At 36.1% G+C, this 19,758-nt stretch overlaps 1 pseudogene; it reads right to left on the bottom strand.

Moving 5' to 3' along the window:
* LOC130234060 (S-adenosylhomocysteine hydrolase-like protein 1) overlaps nt 1–19,075 on the bottom strand; it is a 28,517-nt pseudogene extending 9,442 nt beyond the window's left edge.
* Nucleotides 19,076–19,758: the final 683 nt, after the last annotated feature.

Here is a 19,758-nt window from a genome sequence, read left to right as displayed (position 1 = left end):
AAGATGATACTTAGGTTTTTATTCTAATTAGGTTCTATAAGCCCAAAATAGCAAAGAGAAATAAAAAATGCATGTAAAAAACACCTTGGGCCTTAATATCAGGTGTAAACACAGTCTTGGTTTTGACACCACATTCTGTTTAGTCAGTGTATTTGTTGCTGTTCTCTGAACTCCAGAACTGTATTTGCATGAATATTGTATTGCAGTGATGGTGGATGAGTGGTCTAACCTGAGCTGTAGCTGTCCGTAGACGACTGAGAGATGGAGCGAGACAGGGAGCGACGGCCCGTCTTTGTAGGGAACTTGCTAAACTCCTGTTTGTCCTCCTGGTTGGCAAACTGAATCTGCAAGAGCAAAATGGAGGTGCAAAAAAATGGGGAGAGAGCCTGAAAAAGAATGTAGTCAAACCCCTGTTCCATATTTTGTTTTATAAGACTCCTACAACACACACCTTGATCAAAGTAAAAAAAAAACACATCACTTTTCTCATAATACACAATATAGCATCTACTATCTGGATCTGGTCTCTCTAAACACCTGCTTTGCTCCGATTGGTTGGAATGGTTGGTCTAATCTGTCTCTGCACCTGTAATGTCAGTAATATGAACTATAGTGGCCTCCATTTGCCACTTCTGGGAGAGAATGGAAGGTCCTATTTGCTTAGATTTATTTTTGAATGCATCATATAAAGACAATGCACAATATACGTTGCAATACGTACGGTCAACAAAAACTGGCTGGCTACTTGCCCATTCCTACAACACAAACAGATCGCCAGGTAGCAATAAAGGAAATGGAAGTGATGCCCCTTGATCCTGACACAGTGATTAGTGATTAGCCACATTTTTGTAACTGGACTTTCTTACACAGCACAGAAAACAGCATCTTCTAGACAACCAGCCAAACCTCTTCAGGCCTTTCGGATACAACAAGATGTTTATGAGCAGCCAATCACAACTTTAGACTGGTAATTGTGCAGGAAATAAGCAGAGGGGTCTGGATGTAGACCTGGTGCAGTGCAATCTGAGCTGCACTCAATGCTTTTTAATGGGTTCACTTAACACTACCCCTCACAGTGATCGTCACTTGCTCCCATTTGAGTGCACTGTGACATAAGTGCATTGTGTCATAGCTTGCATCATAACGGCTGCTCCAGATAATAGTGATAATAAGGACTGATGACATGTTTCAGGCAGTTCTGTTTCACTGACATTATGGCCCAATCCCTAATTCTACCTCCTAGCCCTTCCCCTTACCCTACCCCTCGTTTTGCGCGTGTCCGCCAAGGGGTAGGGGTGTCCCAATTCTCTTTAGCTTGAAGGTGTAGGGCTAAGGGGAAGGGGTGAATCGCCCTTCGAACGAAGATTTTTCAGGACTACACTCGAAACCAAGGGGTAGAAAATTTCCCAGAATACACCAGCCACTACTGCAGTAGTGCTGAACCGGAAGTAAGGAGATCCACATATTAGTATTTTTTTTGTCATTATTACAATTTTTACGACAAACAAAATATGTTTTAATATATTCATAACCGAGTTCGTGTTTTACCGTCATGGTTAAAAAATAAAAATAAAAAAAAACGCTAAAAAACCCCGCAAAATTTTGCGATCTATAATCCCTTAACTCCTGTACAGCATTCCCACGACATTCTGACACTCGATGACACTCAAATACCCTGTCATAATGTCTAGTGGCTGAGAGCGATGTCTGCTATTATAGTTATATAATATATCATATAGTTACTACAATTATGTTAATGTAGTTTTTGTGTTTACATAGATGAATATGGCCAGTGTAATGCACAGTACAGTTACGACCTTATTGCCACATTAGATCGTATGATAACATAAAATATGCCTTCAGTGATTTCCTCAAGATAAATACCAAAAAATACACAACTGTAATAATTACAGCAGTCGCGGTCGTCTGATCTCATATGAAGCAAGAGATCGCGATGACATATGATGACATGTGCAGGTGATGTAGTGCTGTCCCAATTCTTAGGGGTAAATTTTGAAGCCCTTCCGCTTAACCCTCGGTTGTAAGAGCTTAGGGGAAGGGGAAAGGGTGACAAAATAGAATTGGGATTGGGCCTTACTAACAAGCACAAAGCGAGTATATAGCAAGCATTGCTGTATACCTGACTGCATGAGTCTTACTAATAAATACAACATCAACATATTTCAGCACTTCAGGTTCAACTAATTTCAAGTAGGTCAAAATTAATCAAACAAACGAAGCTATAGCTTTAAAAATAACCACTGATCCTTAAATTGCACTGAAAAGCTCTGAGGAACAGCACGGTTTAAACATGTTCTGTCTTAATATAGCCCAAAAGGAGACTATAATAGCATCCGCTGTATTGAAATATTGTACAATTACATAACAGATGTGGGGGAATGAATCCCATCAAGGGATTTCAGTTCTGTTTCAGTCACTTTAATAATGCAGAACTTGAAATATTCATGGCATATGTGCTTGGAGTCAGACGATGAAGGCTGTGTTCTGCTGTTTTCAAAGCTGGAGAATGCAGAGGAACCTGACTGTTAAATTATACCTTGTGCATCAAGATGCTTTGAGATGATCGAAAAGCATACTGTTGCTAGATTGTATTCTCTGCAGTAAACTCTATGATTGAGCTTTTGAAAGATTGCAATTTTCTTTTCCTGTGCTGTCTTATTTAGCCAAAAGCATTAAGTTTAGACTGCCGTGTCATTCAGTGAGTTCACAATCAGCGCTTTGTGTATGAATGGACCAAGACTTCAAAGGCTAAACAACATCAAGTTAATGATCAAGAACAAATTGATGAGATCTTTTGAAATGACCTAAAAACGTTTAGTGGCTAAAATGACTCACATGCTGAAAAAATACTTCTGTAAGTTATTTTTAACCACATTTTTTAATATTACTTGTATTAATTATGAGATACCAAGCCAATTAAAAAAATAGCTCATCCAAAAATGATACAGGCAGTTTTTTTCAGACTTTATCACATGTGACCTTCAAGAAAAGAGAATGTCACTTGCTATTCTGTCTGAGAGTGCATCTCAATCAACTCCCCAATACCTGAGGTTGTTCATCAGTAGGTCATGTGCATGGATTCAGGCATTGGTAGGGACACTGATGAGCTTGGTTGACTATATATTGGGACACACTGATAATTTGAGACATGAGAAGGTTCTCATCATCAAACTAGAATGTATGAACATCATATAGCAGATCCTAATAATTTTTCATATAATTATTCTTACTAAGTTTTTTAAAAATACATTACAGCTGATTAATTTGATTGTTTCATTTACCAGCAACAGTTAAACCATTAACAGTTAAACTATAAACTGTTTGCTAATTGTTTTCTGACATATCTAGCTATGTTCATTCAATGTTAAAAATAAATAAATTATCATAAATAATGTTGATAAATAATCTCGTTGATGATTTGACGTTTTGATGTGCCATCTTCTTTTTACTGTGCATTTTGGGACTCTTTCAGTGCACTTAAAAATGGCACTTAAAATGGCTGGCGCCCTAATTAGTGCACTGACCTACTGAACAAGTGTTGCTGATTGAGACGCACTCTGAGTCTGCAATATGATTGAGTTGATTTTCACATAACAATTGCAAAAATGACTTAAGAATTTAGGAGGACTTTAGCACATAGGACTAGCCTAAAGCGACCACAAAGTCATTATGTTTTGGGTCATTAAAATGATTAAACAAGGTAATATAATCTGAAAGTAATACAATCTGAAAAGCCACAGTGCAAAGAAGCTGACAGAAACCTTCTCACAAAGTACAAAACCAGCATGAAGACAGAACCAACACTGTTTCCTCTTAAACTGCATGTACATGTAGGTCTGATCATATATCTGAAGAGGAAGCGAGGATGGGAAGGGCGGGCGTCTGGACGGGATTCATGCAGGACTATTAGATTTACCACAGTGATGCGCAGGTAAATCACAGAAGCCGAGCTCTGGTTCTGCTGCGCTCCTTTTTTTAGACCTGATTTATGTTTCTTTCATGCACAGATGTCTCTTCCATAGACATGGATCTCCAGCAGCTCGGCTTCAAGCATCCGCAGACCCAGATTTACAGCAAAAAATAAATAAATATGAATATGACTGTGCTTTAGCAAACAGATTTTATCATCACAGAATCAACTGGTTCGATTATATAACCAGAAGTAATGCACATTATGACCTCAAACCCCAAAATTGCCATTGATGAATCACTGCAACATCTCATTTAATTGTTCATTTCAAAATGATTACAGATACTAATAACTCTTTATATTTGAAAGTCTGATAACAACGAATTGGTTTTAAGCTGCCGTCACGTTATGTTTGAGTATGCGAAATTCTGTCAGATGGTGCTGTATAAAAATGGCTGCATTAAAACAAGATGATGCAACACTATTGCTCCATATTTAAATTTTCTGTACAGAGGAGTCAAGTTTCGATCATCTACTGGTCTCCTGCATTTACATGGCGTGAAATTCACCAAATTTTGAGCTTTGGAATGCAGCGACTTGCGAATCTAGTCGCATGAGCGTGTTTTTCTGGTCTGTCTGCATATGAATGGAAGTCAATGGGGCAAAAAGTGCAGTATGACCACAGTTAAAGACTAAAAACATGTCATAAATTTGACAGGGGAAAAAATCCAACAGTGAATATGGATGCTCTTGGAAAAATCCCTGCCTTCTAGTAAAGGAGCCAACCATTGATATATAGGTATATAGGCACTATAGACAGATGATTCTCTGGAGGAGAAGCTTGTTCCAGACATGCGTTTTAATGACAGTTTCTGCAGCTTCCTTCTTCGGCCGACTAACGCATTAATCTCAGTGAATATTTTCCTCACAGACATGAGAAATATATCTACAGTATATAAAGCTATTCATCTTTACTTTTAAATTAACCAAATAAACTTACAAACAATTGTATCTGTATGAAATAAAACACAAGGTACACAAGGTCTTCCTGTCTGACCTCCTTCTTTTAAATGAATTCCCACCTGAAGGCAATTAATTGATTCAATTCAATTCAAATCATGTTTATTTCTATAGCACTTTTACAATGTGGATTGTGTCAAAGCAACTTAACATAGAAGTTCTTGTAAATTGAAATTGAAACTGTGTCAGTCCAGAGTTAAAGTTAAAAGTTCAATTTTTATTTTTAGTTTATTTTTAAACAAGCCACATACTTGTAAACAAAGATCATTTTGGAGGAAATCTGGCATCATGAATAACTAGAAAATTACCTCAGAAGACCAGATACAGATTCAGCATTATTCAGAAGATGGTAGGGTGTAACACTTCATTTATTGATTCTTACTGTAGTTATATAGTTTGTTTGACAGGATGAGATTGATGATGTCCTCCAAAAACAGAATGAAAGAGAATGATTTTGTACTTTTTTTTTGGTCATGATTCAAAATTTTGACAAATTCTCCATTCAGAGATAGGAGCTGCACTACTTGGCAGGCATTTCAAAGATGGCCACTGAGTGAAAGGACTTACATTAAAGAGACTTTATCACAAAGACAAAAAACAAAACAATGATTAACAAAAATTTCCAGCAGACTATTAAAAACCTAGAAAAACTCAGGGTTTTCAGCATCTGGAACAGTATAATACAAAAATCAGTCCTAATCTAGTCACATTGGATTGGGCCAACTGTCAGTTAGTGATCAAAAGGATGCAAAAATAAGTGGGCAGGAGGCTTCAGGCTAAAGTAACCTTCAATCTGTGACCTTAACCAGTGACATCTGTCTGATCATGTGTTTGGTGCAATTTTAATCAGTCAAATAATCTGACCATCTAATATATTTACTGTCCAAGTGCAGAGACAGATAGGGATGGCAGAACCTTAGTCTGTGTATATGTGCAAACATAAGATTAAGTCTAATGCATCCGATGAGAGTCAGACTACTGCATTCCTTGCAAAAGGGTTCATTTCAATAGCTTTTTTCCAAACTAAAAAAACAGCAGATCCCCTCACCCTTACAAAACACAGCTGCCAACACAACTCCTACTGTGAACTACAGCCAATATGGAGACCCAGAGGAAAGTTGTTATTGCATTCAAGCAATACTAATAGCTCAAATGACTTTTGGCAATATTTTTAATAATAAATATTTTAAATCATCTATGGCAGATCTTTTTTCACTTAAGCAGAATGGAAGAAACTTGGCAAGTGCTTTTTTAAAGGTAATAAATGGCTAATAATTTGGAAATTAATTTATTATTGTTAACTTTTGCAGCTTAGCAATGATCAAATATTTCCTCAAATTTTATAGTGCCATGAAATCAATATTTTATCGTTTTTTGTTTTATTCTATTGTTCAAAAACTAGTTCATACACGAATTATAACTATTGTATGAATCTAATTTAATACCATTAAATACTCTAAAAACATTATTGAACTAAAATACAGTCATTTCATTGAAATAAACTATTCTGTCACTTTTGTTTTTGAAACAAGCCTTCTTTAAAAAATAAATATATATTTATTAACGTTTTTAAATATATCATTAGTAACTACTTAACATGCAGTTTAATCCTTTGATGACAAAGCTGAATTTTCAGCATCATTACTCGATTCATTTCTCACCACACGATTATCCTAATATGGTGATTTGCTGCTTAATAAACAAATGAGAAAAAAGTACAAAGACAAAAATGTACATTACTATTTAGATATTTCTTGTGGATATATTTTTCTCCAACTATTCCATACACTTAAAAATTACTTCAGATCTTAGTGTTGAAAATCTTACAACTCACTTTCCAATCCCAGAAAATGCTCAGTTCCCCCAGTAGTGTTGCTTTAAGATTATCATAAATAGCTTTATTTGTTATCTAACATGTGATCTGACAGACAGCACATAAATCCTGAGTTTAGGTGTGTTGGACACAAACTGCATGACATGCCATTGAAGTTGACAAAACACACAGCTGGTTGATTCAAGGAAATTAAAATGATAATAAAAATGCCAGTGAGAGATGACATTGTGACCCCCAGGCAGAGCTTTGAACTCAAAGTATTTGAAATAACCAGAGAGTTCTGATCAGAGAATATCAGAGTTATACATCTGCAGGTGAAAGACTAACAGACGGAGACTAATAGAAAGCTATGAACCATGATGAAGCCTCATAAGCGTTAATGTCACTTTGGGCTTATTTCACTGATTACACTGTCAGTTAAATGATTAAAATGGTACCATGTTCTTTTTTTAACATGCTGTAATTATCCGGAAAGCAGTGGATTATGTTAAATCTACTTGAACTGTCTGTGCCAGTGTTACATGACAGTGTTATGTCAAAAGATGCCGTTTACAGCCCTCAAACTTGTGACTTCACCTTTATATTATGAGTAATATCTGCTCAGGTCTATTTCAGCCTGACAGTCCCTGGAAAAACTAGAACAAGAAGTCTCAAATCTTCCTTCTCTGAGAAAAACTGAGTAATTAAGAAATCTGCAACATTTCCTATAAACCTTCCCAGGTTGCTGACAATTTGATCTGTGGCATAGGTCTCAAACTGGATTCCTGGAGGGCCGCAGCTCTGCACATTGCCCCAACCCTAATCAGACACACCTGATCCAACTAATCAAGGTGTTCAAGACTACTCTGGAACACCTCGATTAGTTGAATTAGCTGTCTTTGAATAGGGTTGGAGCAAAACTGTGCAGAGCTGCGGCCCTCCAGGAATTGAGTTTGAGACCTCTATAGCATAATGTCTCCACATGTTTTATTATGAGGGAAAAGGCAGAGGTAAGTCCTGGATAATATTGCAAGGCCTGATTTAAATCAGATTTGAGGTGTTGTGTCTTATAACACAATAGATGATGCCAGACAAGTGCCACTTACAAGGTTTATTATTACCCAGCAAACAATTTTGTGTTTAATAGACGTCTAATAGACATCTAAATGTAGACAGCTTGGCTAAAACAAGGCTGTCAGTGAAAATCTAATAGACACCTAAGAATAGCCCAAAACTAGACTAGTGGTCAAATAGACAGATTAGACAGACTTTATATGTGTAGTCTTTCATTTCTGTTCAATTGATGACAAGTCTAGTTTTGGCCTATTCTTAGACGTCTATTAGATTTTCACTGACAGCACAAGTTTAGCCTTGTTTTAGCCAAGACGCCTGTTTAGACGTCTATTAGACATCTTTTAAATACAAAAAATGCTTGCTGGGTAGTAGAATACTATACATGTATAAAAATGATATTTCTGAATATGTAATTAACCTGATAAGATAATACATTAACCTGATTATGCACATACACATTTTTAAGTTTAACATGAAATAATATAATCAAATATAATGCTATCTTTTTTATTTTCTATTTTTTTTTTCATATGCTAATTTTACACATTGGTCAATATGCTGATTTTAAAATAGTTTAATGGTTGAAAGGTTGCTGGTAGATGAAACAATCAAATTGTTAGCTTTAATGTACTTTTAAAAACCTATATTTAATAATTATATGAAATTATTAGTTCCTCTGTTTACACATTTTACTAGTAGAAAAAAATCATCCTCTTATTATTATTATTTATTCAAATCTTTTTTTTTATTTCATTGTTCACCATTTTTAGTAAAGTTGACAAGGACTTTTATATAAATTTAGTTATATAATATAATAAAACCCTATGCAAAATCATTTATGAAGAATATATAGATTTGAACGAATATAAATCTGATTATATATCAAGGTAAAAAAACTTTATATTTTCAGCATTTTTATTAACATTGACAGACCTTTATAATTAGACCATATAATTAGACCATCATGAAAAAAATAATATAAATAAATAAAATAAATAAAAATATAATAAATAAATATATATAGTCAATTTAAAAATATAGCAGAATATAATAAAACTACATTTATATTTGTATTTTGTATTATATATATAATTTATATGTCATAATTTAAAACATACGTATACATAGTCGGCGCCAATAGCCTAGTGGTTAAAGCGTGAACACAAAGCACTGATTTGCTTGTGGTGACCTGAGTTCGAGTCCCAGATAGGGGTCCTTTATTTATCCTTCCCCTATCTCTGCTCTCCACACTTTCCTGTCTGTAAATCTCCTCTGTCCTATCAATAAAGGTGAAAACCCCTAAAAAATTGTATGAAAAAATACATATATTTTTAATATTACATTTTAACTCTAAGCATAAACCTGAACACACACACACAATCTGTCATACATCTTATAATGCATACAGTGTGTAAAATATACCTTATTTAAAGTTTTTACCAAAGTTTTCATTAATATATTGATTTTCTTTTCCACAAATCAATACTATATTATTCCTCAATGTATATAAACCCCATTTCCTTTCAAAACAACAGTCTATGACTAATTCTCTCAGCTGTGTCGTGCTGTATGATGGAGTAGTTAGCATAATGTGCCACTTACCCTGGGAAAGTCATAGCCATGGTTCATGTTCCCTGTGTGTGTGTATGTGTCTGGCCTGAGCTCTTGCCTGTGTATTATTACAAACTGCTGTTTGACTACTGTACTTTTACAGGGGGAGGTTTCAGCGTCTTACAGCGGACATGAGGCTATGGGGAGGTGACAAGGGAACCAATAAATCAAGCACTCGCAAACCCGGCCTGCCTACTTTCTGCTCTCCTTCTGTAATCCGCCATTCTCTTGCAGCCAGCGTTTGTGTTCAGAAATGCTAAAGGAAGGGTGTATTTGTTGCCCTGGAGTGTTTTAATCCAACTGGTTCTCCCAGTGCCGTCGGAAACAGACTCTCCTGCCGAGTTTATGCGGGGCGGCTCATAAAACAGGAATCTGGCGGGAATTAAAGCATGTTTCAGCAAACCCCTAAAGCATCCACTGTAGGTCGCGCCGGTCAACTCTATTCCGAGATCTGACTAAAAATAGCTGAAAAGAAATCCATTCCAGTTTATCGACTGTTCCGCTTTACAGCTCAAAATGATCCATAGTGGTGGAAACAGACAGGCAGGACAAGGCCAGCAGACGCTTGAGCCGTTTACCGTGACTCTGCCAATACCTGCTGAAGTCCTAATGTTACCAGCCTGGCGCTCGGCCACAGTCGCTAATCCCAGGCTGAGGTCATGCAGTGTACACTCTGCATGATTGTCAACAAAAACAAAGAGCTCGGAAGCAGTGCTTGGGCTTTTGATTTAGTGCTTAAAAAAGCAGGGTTGTCAGTTGATTGTGAAATGTAAGTGAATTATTAATGAAATGATTATGTATAGTTGTCAATTGTTAGCCCATAAATGAAAGACATTGTATTATGGTTGGTTTAAATATGTTATAACAGTGAGTTTGGACGTGTAGGGGTCTATCAATAAAGGGGTTTTATTTCACTATCGCTGATCAAAAGGCCATCAATGGCCACATCGATGTAACTGATGTTTTAACATGTACATAAACACAAACACATTTCATATACATTATATGAAGTATATACACGGTAAAAAATGCTGGGTTCCACACAATTCATTTATGTTGTTCCAACACAAATCGATTACGATAACATAGTAGTTTTTACAAATTTAAGTGGATTTAACACAAAATAATTAAGTTGATTTAAAAAAAAGTGTTGTTTGTGTTGTTTTAATTACTTTTTAAATATGTAGTTTGAACAAGGAGCTAAAGTCATTTTTTAAGAGCAAAAACAATTACCTACATTGTAATATGCAGATTTGGTGCACAGGAACAATTTTTTTATTAACCTATAAAGGTATATAATGGAAAAGGTCAAGCAGTTTTTAATTTTCTTTAAAGAGTGATTTCATAAAGTTTTCAATAGAAATACTTACCTTAAACAATGTAACATTTTTTAAGTATTTTTTTATCAGTTCTAAATAAATAAAATAATCATAATATTAACTATATTCATGTAAATATAATTGTCAGTCCGGTGACCCTAAATAAATTATCACTTTATAATATAATCAACTTATTGCATTATTGCAATATATATATATTGCAAGTTGCTAATATGAAAGGCAAAGGTTTCTAGATTACTCTTATTTTAGCAAAATAAAATAAGATCATGCCTTGATTTTTAATTATTTAATTAGAGCAGTAAGGTCTGATTTTGCTTAGACAAAAGTCTTGTCACTCAACAGAAATAATGTACAGGGTAGAATATAAAGTCTTGCTGCTGTGGAAAAAGAATTAATATTGTGTCTGACTCCCATGAGCTTGGGGGGACTGAATCTATACATCTCTGCAATGACTCAAATAATTTATTAATAAAGTCATCTGGAATGGCAAAGAAAGCGTTCTTGGAGGACACCCAGAGTTCATCAAGATTCTCTGGATTCATCTTCAATGCCTCCATCTTACCCCAGACATGCTCAATAATGTTTATGTCTGGTGACTGGGCTGGCCAGTCCTGGAGCACCTTGTTCTTCTTTGTTTTCAGGAACTTTGATTTGGAGGCTGAAGTATGAGGAGCGCTATCCTGCTGAAGAATTTGCCCTCTCCTGTGGTATGTAATGTAATGGGCAGAACAAATGTCTTGATACCTCAGGCTGTTGATGTTGCGAGCCACTCTGCAGATCTCTCGCATGCCCCCATACTGAATGTATCCCCAAACCATGATTTTTCCTTCACCAAACTTGACTAGACTATAAGAGTCTTGGGTCTATGCTGGTTGCAATAGTTTTTCTGCAGTATTTGTGATGATTGGGATACAGTTCAACAGATGATTCATCAGAAAAATCTACTTTCTGACACTTTTCCAAATGATCAACTAGTTATTATTTGTTGCTCTTACCACTGAAATCAACGACAAGACTTTTGTCAGGTAGTATATTCACCAACTATAACATAACTTACTGCTTAACTTTCATTGTACAATGCATTGTTGGAGAAACTACCAAGTTACAACTGTTTCCCAAACTGTTGCAGGTGCATTGTTTGAAGCAATTTAGTGCAAACTATGGGTGCATGGTTCACAAAACTCACAATTCAGTTTGATACACAGCGGTGGTCCACGGTTGATACATTTTTGATACTGCAAAAAGAAAGAAATAGATTTTTGTAAAGTTTTTATTTATTAAAACTAAGATCAAAAAGCATGATCTTTCCTTTAGTATCATCTTTACACTGGACAATGATGGAGCAATACTTGACCCATCTTTTGGGGTGTCTTCATAGCAGCATATAAAACAAAAATGGCTTCTTATAAGAAAGGTAATAATGCAGTAGTTAAAAACAATAAGCAAAAAATGTATATGGTAAAGTCCCAAGTGTGTTTTCTGTGGACAGCATAAATCTGTTTTATTTGAATCATGTAATGAGGCTCAGTTAATGTAAACAGTGAATAATTCCTGACTTTGCCTGGAACCTGTCTTTCTCCTTACTGAGTTACTAAATAAACATAATTTTTCAGTTGTTTTCAATGAAATGTTTTTCAAAACGTCAGCACTATGATGAGACACTGAGCATGTTTCACGTGAAGCGCTCGGTTCTCTGCATTTTTAAAATATGCCAATAGTTGGAGAAAGGGTTAAACTAAGTGTTGCAAAAGCGCTCTCAGGTGCGAAGAGTTTTTGCTTTTCTGGGCACGTGCCCTAAGATAGTTCTTATATTCTGATCATTCCATTAATGTTATTAGCCATATTGCAATGAGCTCATCCATCAAGTGCCATGACTGCTGTAGTGTGCTTTACTTTGAGGGTGGGAGGGGTAGACCACACATTGCCTTTTACAGTGCTGTCTGCCTTGTTGAGCGCAGTGGCACTGAGAACATAATATTTCACATACTTTTTATTTTCCAGACGATACATTTCTCATATAATGTTATATATTGTTATCTTCCCACTATTTATTTCCCAAACAACAGCAGTGAATCATTCAGTTTGAAATGCGATATATATATATATTTACATGTAATGTGCACCAAACCGAAAGCCTCATAATGGTTGAATGTATATGTATATATATATATATATATATGTATGTATGTGTGTGTGTATCGGTACATCCCTAGTGCAAACTGTTGTCACAATTGTTGGAGTAATACTACAAATCACGAGCAATGCTCCTGCTTTGCTCTCAGTTAATTTGCTTTATTATATTCCTCATCTTGCAGTTCCACCTTGGTACTAGAGTATGTACTCAGATGTGCACTCTTCAAACAGCACTTTAAATCTTGTAACAAATGATTTTTTAAGATGTGTGATTTTTATTGCTAAAAATAATTTTACGTCATGACTGTCAGATGTCTGTAAAGTAAATCTGCATTAAAAGAGGCCAGGTGTTTGTGTATTACTGTATAAAGTAGGTTTAATTTCAAAACTGAACATAATGTCAGTGCAATAGCACGGCCACAGCGCAACAGCGCTCCAGGCGTCCCAACTTCAAATCTTAACTCATGGACCTTAATGATTCTGTCCCTCTCTCTTTCCCACATAAATGCCAAATAAAGATATCTTCAATAAGGGTATATACATGAATCAGAGTGTGAAAATGAATACATTTTAAGACCTTTTTAGGACCCTATTCATACATTTTCAAACTCATCGCCCCTTTAGGTTTCAACCATTAACATTGGCGACATTTTAACTTACAGTATATTTACTAAATACTCATTGTAAAAACTAATCCTAAAGTAAAACATTATTCTTATACTGAATTAAAAATGCTAATCCAGCAGGTGGTGCCCTTTGAACAGCATAAGAATAACTGTGTTGCCTTGGTTACTGCAGTAAACAAAGCAGCGTAATGTCAAATCTAGCAGTATTTTCTAGATTTCATAAACTACGCAGCATCCCACTATTCGCAGATTAAATGCTAGCATACAACTATACATTGTATAATCGAAAATCATACAATATTCAATATCTTGCAACTCAGCGTTAAGACTTTAATACTTTTTAAGGGTCTTAAATTTCTCAAATTGATTTATCAAGTTTTAATACATTTTAAGACCCCACGGACACCCTGTTAAATGTTAAAATCATACAAATGAGCATGTTCTAGATAGAACGCTTGCATACATTCTGCCCTCTGTGACATCTGTTCTTTATTGTATCTTTATACTTGTCATACACATTTTGTAACTGCTATATTTGTAATTTTTACTTTATTTTTACCCTGAGGTCATTTATATCATACTCTGTCGATGTAATAGTCAACTCACAGTTTCAAAGTCTAACAACGACCAGCCTGTGACAGAGTTTTACCATTAACAAAGCTCATTTACTAAACAGCTGATGAAGCTGTTTAGTTCTCAACCCAGTTTTCCCCCCCAAGTCATGTTGACGTAACTAAATTGTCTTAACAGGATTTGGCTGAGAATATGAAACATCTTAAACTCTGTTTAAAGACATTTCAGCATCCGGCTCAGCCAAGTCAAAAGCAATCGTCTTCTTGAGTAAATGAAATAATTGAGCTCTGAAGAGCCGATGGTCTATGGTGAATAAATGAAACGCGATCTAAGCTCTCTCAGATGACTGCTCGGTTGCTTCAAGCACTGAAGCAACACCATCGCTTTAAACCTACAATGCACCTATTCAGCAGAACTAGACATCCAAACCCATAACTTCCCTGATAATTGGCTGAAATTTAATCTAATCTTTATATGTGTATCAAGTAGAACAAGCAAAGAATCAGTAAGGAAGCAAGAAGAGTCATTTCATTCCAAATAAAGTAACGGAGCATTAAGAGGGGTCTAGTTGCATTGAAAGCTCTCCATATTTCCCATATGACAGGCTGAATGTGCACAATGAAAAAAAACAAGGTCACTGCAGGGCTCTTATAGCAGGTAGGGGTTGATCAAGGCCCCATGCCAAGATTTGGCCGGAGAAAGCAGAGAAAATGTTCCTAAATAGGTGTCATATTTCTCCAGTCCGAGCAATTTTCTCTCACAATGTTATCAGAGCCTCCTGCTCAGCGAGGGAAAGGGCTAGCAGAGGTACAGAGAGAGAAACTTTCTCACACCCTCTGCAAACTGAGACGAAGAGAGGATACGGTTTCAGAAAAAAAAAATTATTGTGATGACTAGCGGTAAGAAGTGCAGTACACACACAAAAGAGGGAATATGCATGATTAGAGGGGAAGACAGATGAACGTATCTGATTTTCAAACCTTTGAGCTTTCGTTTTAAAGAGACGTTGGCTGTTTTGAGGTAATTTGTGTGCTAAAAGACAAGCACATAATGTTTCTAAGAGATCAACTGTTCTTTGTATTTATCCAGTATTATGAAAAACCCTGTATTAATTATATCAGATAACTCAAAGAACCGACATCTGCTGGAGTCCAGGTAGTATTACTTTTTGAATATTGGAGAATGTTTAACAAGAAATTACTATTTAGGTCGTTCTATTTAAAAATAATTTGTGAAATTCAGCCAAATTTTACATATAAAGGTGCTACACTCAATGAATGATGCTGTTTGTTCAAACTACTTATTTAATATGAGCTGAATCAACATAATTCTTGAGGGTTTTTTGGGACAACTTAATTGTTTAATGTTCAATCTACTTAAATTTGTAAAAACAATTAATTTAACTTAATTGATTTGAGCTGGGACAACATGAAGGATTTGTGTGGAACCCAGCATTTTTTTAGTGTATACTCAAAAAAATGACGTTTGCTCTTTGTTTAAACTACTTAAGTAACATGAGCTAAAACAACACAATTCTTGAGGATTTTTGTTTGCGATGACTTAAATGTTTTATGTTCAATCCACTTACATTTGTGAAAATGTATAAGTTAACCTAATTCCTTCCTGTTGTCCCGACACAAATCGATTGTGTGGAACCCCATCATTTTTACAGTGTATTCAGATTACAGAAGACTTCTCTATTTGTTTGTAAAATGATTAATCCTCTGGTGTTTATTTATTTATTTATTTGACTTCATTGGAATGGTACCAAACTCAGTATACATTTTGGCACTTGCTATGTGACACAAAGAATAATGGGTAAAAAACGTCAAAAGATCCTTTAAAAAACTTATTCTTGTGTTGTTAAATGCATCTAGCATAAACATTTGGTACTGAAAACTTGTTTAAAGATATCATTAGCCTATCATCAATTTGGAACAAAGTTTCTTTGTTTAGACTTTGATTATTATTACTTATGATTAGGGATGTCCAGATCCAATCATGTGATCGGAAATCGGGCTCCATCATGCTGTTTCAGACTCGATCAGAATCAGAAGTTACCTCCCAATCAGGACTTAAATATATTTGTATATTATATATTCTCATTATTTTTTAACACATCTAGTCATGCGGTTGCATAGAGTTAGACCTCTGTCTTGACTCCACACAGAAACAACAATGCATGCGGCAGGACATCACTTTGTTGCAGATGCTATTGGGTAAATGCCGGCAAAGTAGATCACGGAAGCAGCTTGAAACGGAAAGCGTGTATGCTTGCAGTCTGGAGGTATCATAAAGTGGATGACGACAACATTGCCAAAGCCATTTTTTATGGTTTATAGAAGTATCGGATCGGGTTTCGTTATCGGTAGATACTAAAATGAAACGACTTAGACTCTGACTTGAGGGCAAAAAAACCTGATCGGGACATCCCTACTTATGATTATCTAATAGGGCTGCACGATGTTAGAAAAATCAGACATTGCAATGTTTTATTTTTCTGCGATATGAATTGCGATATGAATACAATTTCAGCAGACGATTTAAATCGCTCTATTTGGTAAGAATTCAAGTACAGAAATTGAATCCTCAAATGTAAAATAGCACTACATAGCATCTTCACTGAATAAATAATTCATTAATATATTTTTATTAAAGTTTCAAACGGCACAATTCCTAGTGCCTGAATGCTTTAAACTCTCTTGATATACTCATACAGTCACATGTAGGGCTGGGCCGATAAATGATATTATATCGAATCGCAATAAAATTTGTGTCATTAACAATGATAAGCTCTGGATTTTTTACTCTATATTGATCTAAAAGCCAATCACACAGCAGAAATGTGCAACAATGGGAATCTAGAAGTGTGTTGATATTAGAAATGCACAGAATTTTTGGCTGCCAAATATTATCGCCCACTGAAAATGGGTTATTTAATAGACCCTCTTATTTTTGTGGCTTCAGTCAATGTTGGGATACTCTTTTAAATCTGGAAGCTGATATCAAAATATATATCGTTTTCGTTCAATATGGAAATACTTAATCGAGATTGCATTCTTGCCATATTGCCCAGCCCTAATCACATGCCTTAAAAACATGTCATTATAAACGTTTGCTCCATTATGGTTAAAATCTCCAATGACTCTGGCCGTACTATGTTCTGAACTGTGGCTCCTGGTCAAACATAATCCCAATTCAATATTGCAGATCTTTGCAATGTGATACACACATTGCGATATCGATGCTAAAACAATATTTTGTGCAGCCCTATTATCTAATGCGTATCTTATTATTTAAAATGAACTTAAATCATTAAAGATTTAAGACAACCTGGAAATGCTACTTTCAGTTAGACGCTCAGAAAGCTGTTAACATGACATAAATGGATTATAACTACTGTATTAATATAATTTAGTACCAGAGTCTTCTAAAAATACAAAATATTTTAATAACAAAGTAACTAAACTAACATATATCAAGTATGTCGTTGAAATAGAAATGGTCATTTTTGGCTGCCATTCAAACAGCACCTTAACAGTTAATACACTATTTTAAGTACAGAACTTACACATTTTTTTATTCACATGAATAGTGCCAGGTTATAACTGTACATGCACACTGCATAATTATTTTAATTGGATTTTCTTTAATACTAAAGAGTTCTGCAAACATCAGCAGTGAATTTGATTTGGCGCTGAGTGTAATGCAGCTGAAGAGAAGCAGCAGAACAGCCCTTGGCTCTGTTGTATAACCAGCTGACAACTCGATGAGCGAGTGGGCAGAGTACTATGTGCCTCCTTTACCACCCACTCACACACACACACACACACACACACACACACACACACTCCAGAGGGTCACCCCGAAAACATTTACACAGTCTTACAAAGATCATATTTCATTTACACTGTAAATAATCTATATCCATCTATTTGTTTATCTATCTATCTATCTATCTATCTATCTATCTATCTATCTATCTATCTATCTACCTATCTGTTTATCTATCTATCTATCTATCTATCTATCTATCTTTTTTGAGTATCTTCACTCTTTGATCTCTGCATAAAGGAGCTCTGACATTGTCCTAGACAGTTACAATCCCAGATGATAGAAATTAGAGACTGATTTTAGATACAATACAAATTAATAATTTTCCCAAATTTCCTTTAGCTTACATGATATCTGAGAATATACAAAGGTCAGCGGTTCCTCCAGACGTGACGACCGGAGCAAAGCCGGTAAATGTAGTACTGGATGCGGCGAGAACAGAACTGTGGAAAGCCTGGAAATGCGCGTCACGTGACTGTAATAGGCTCCAGCACACCTCTATTTCAACTCTTGTCAGGGATAATCTTTCCTAATGATCCGGTAAAGTGAGAGACACACGTCCCGAACTCAACTGCGGTGTTTTTGGTGCACACAATGAGGCGTGTTTTAGCTCTTAACGAGCGCGCTTACCTTTTTGACGGATTTGTGGGTCGGGACCGCAGTGAACGCGGCGGACAGCTCTCCGACGTTCATGTTCACGTCGCTGTGCTTCGTGGCTGTCATCGCGGAGTATTTCTCGGCTACGTTCTCGCTCTCTTTAAACTCTTTGCTGGCCTGTTTCGCCTCCAGCTTCGCATCCTCGCCACAGTCTGTCATGGCAGTTGTAAGTGTGAGCGGTCGCCGGGCGGTTTTCGCGGTAGTCCTTCAGCTCTGTTACTGTAACCTTTCGTCCTTATGTTGCGCTTCAAAAGCCCCGACTGTCTCAAATGCGGAAGGGCTGCTTGCGCAAAAAGCGTGAGGAAGGAGAGGAGAACAAACTGTCGAATAAGGAGAGCAGACGGACGCGAGCGTATGCGAGTTTATGAGAAGGTAATTTCAGCCCGAGCCGCAGAGGACCGCAGATTATTGTATGCGAGTGTCCGGTTGACGGCCAGCAGCAGCAGCATCAGCGGTGGGCGGGGCCTCGAGCACCTGCGCGCAGAGGAAGTTGCACGAGCACCCTGGTTTAGCTCCAGTTTAGTTTAGACATTAAACATTTATTACGAAAAACGTTTCATATCGTGTTGACTTAGTGAGGATGACCTCGTGAAAATACATTCAATTTTTAAAGGAATATTTTTAGTTGGTATTCTGAGAAACATAAGGTTTACCTGTCAAAATGTAGCTTAAAGAGCGAGCAAAACAAGACTTGACAGTTGATTTACACACACGTTTGTTTTTGGAGTTGGTCAGGACTTTTTATAGACATAATAATTCGTATGCTGTTTACACACTGTACATTAAATCTCCTTACCCCAAATCCTAAATATAAAATCGCCACAAAAAACTTTTAAAATCTTCAAAACTTTAATATGCTTAAGCCTTTTGACTCATGATGACTTGTGGAATGTCCTTAAACCATGTTTACACTGTAGCCCATGTAATATGCATGCTATTATACACATTTGTGTCATAAACCTGCTCACACACATCGCTCATATTTTATTCACTCTCATGTTGACACAAATGATTCAGGTTCCATCTTTTCCATGTGAAAGCCAAAGGTGACTGAGCTTGTCATAACATCTTTTAAAAAAGTGGAACAACATAAATATTAGTGAAAACTCCATATTATAGTTCCATATTATACAACATGTCTGTTGA

Source organism: Danio aesculapii, chromosome 8, assembly GCF_903798145.1.
Source record: "Danio aesculapii chromosome 8, fDanAes4.1, whole genome shotgun sequence".
NCBI lineage: Eukaryota > Metazoa > Chordata > Actinopteri > Cypriniformes > Danionidae > Danio > Danio aesculapii.
The sequence above is the reverse complement of the archived record's forward strand: the minus strand, read 5'-3'. Positions and strand labels throughout refer to the sequence as shown.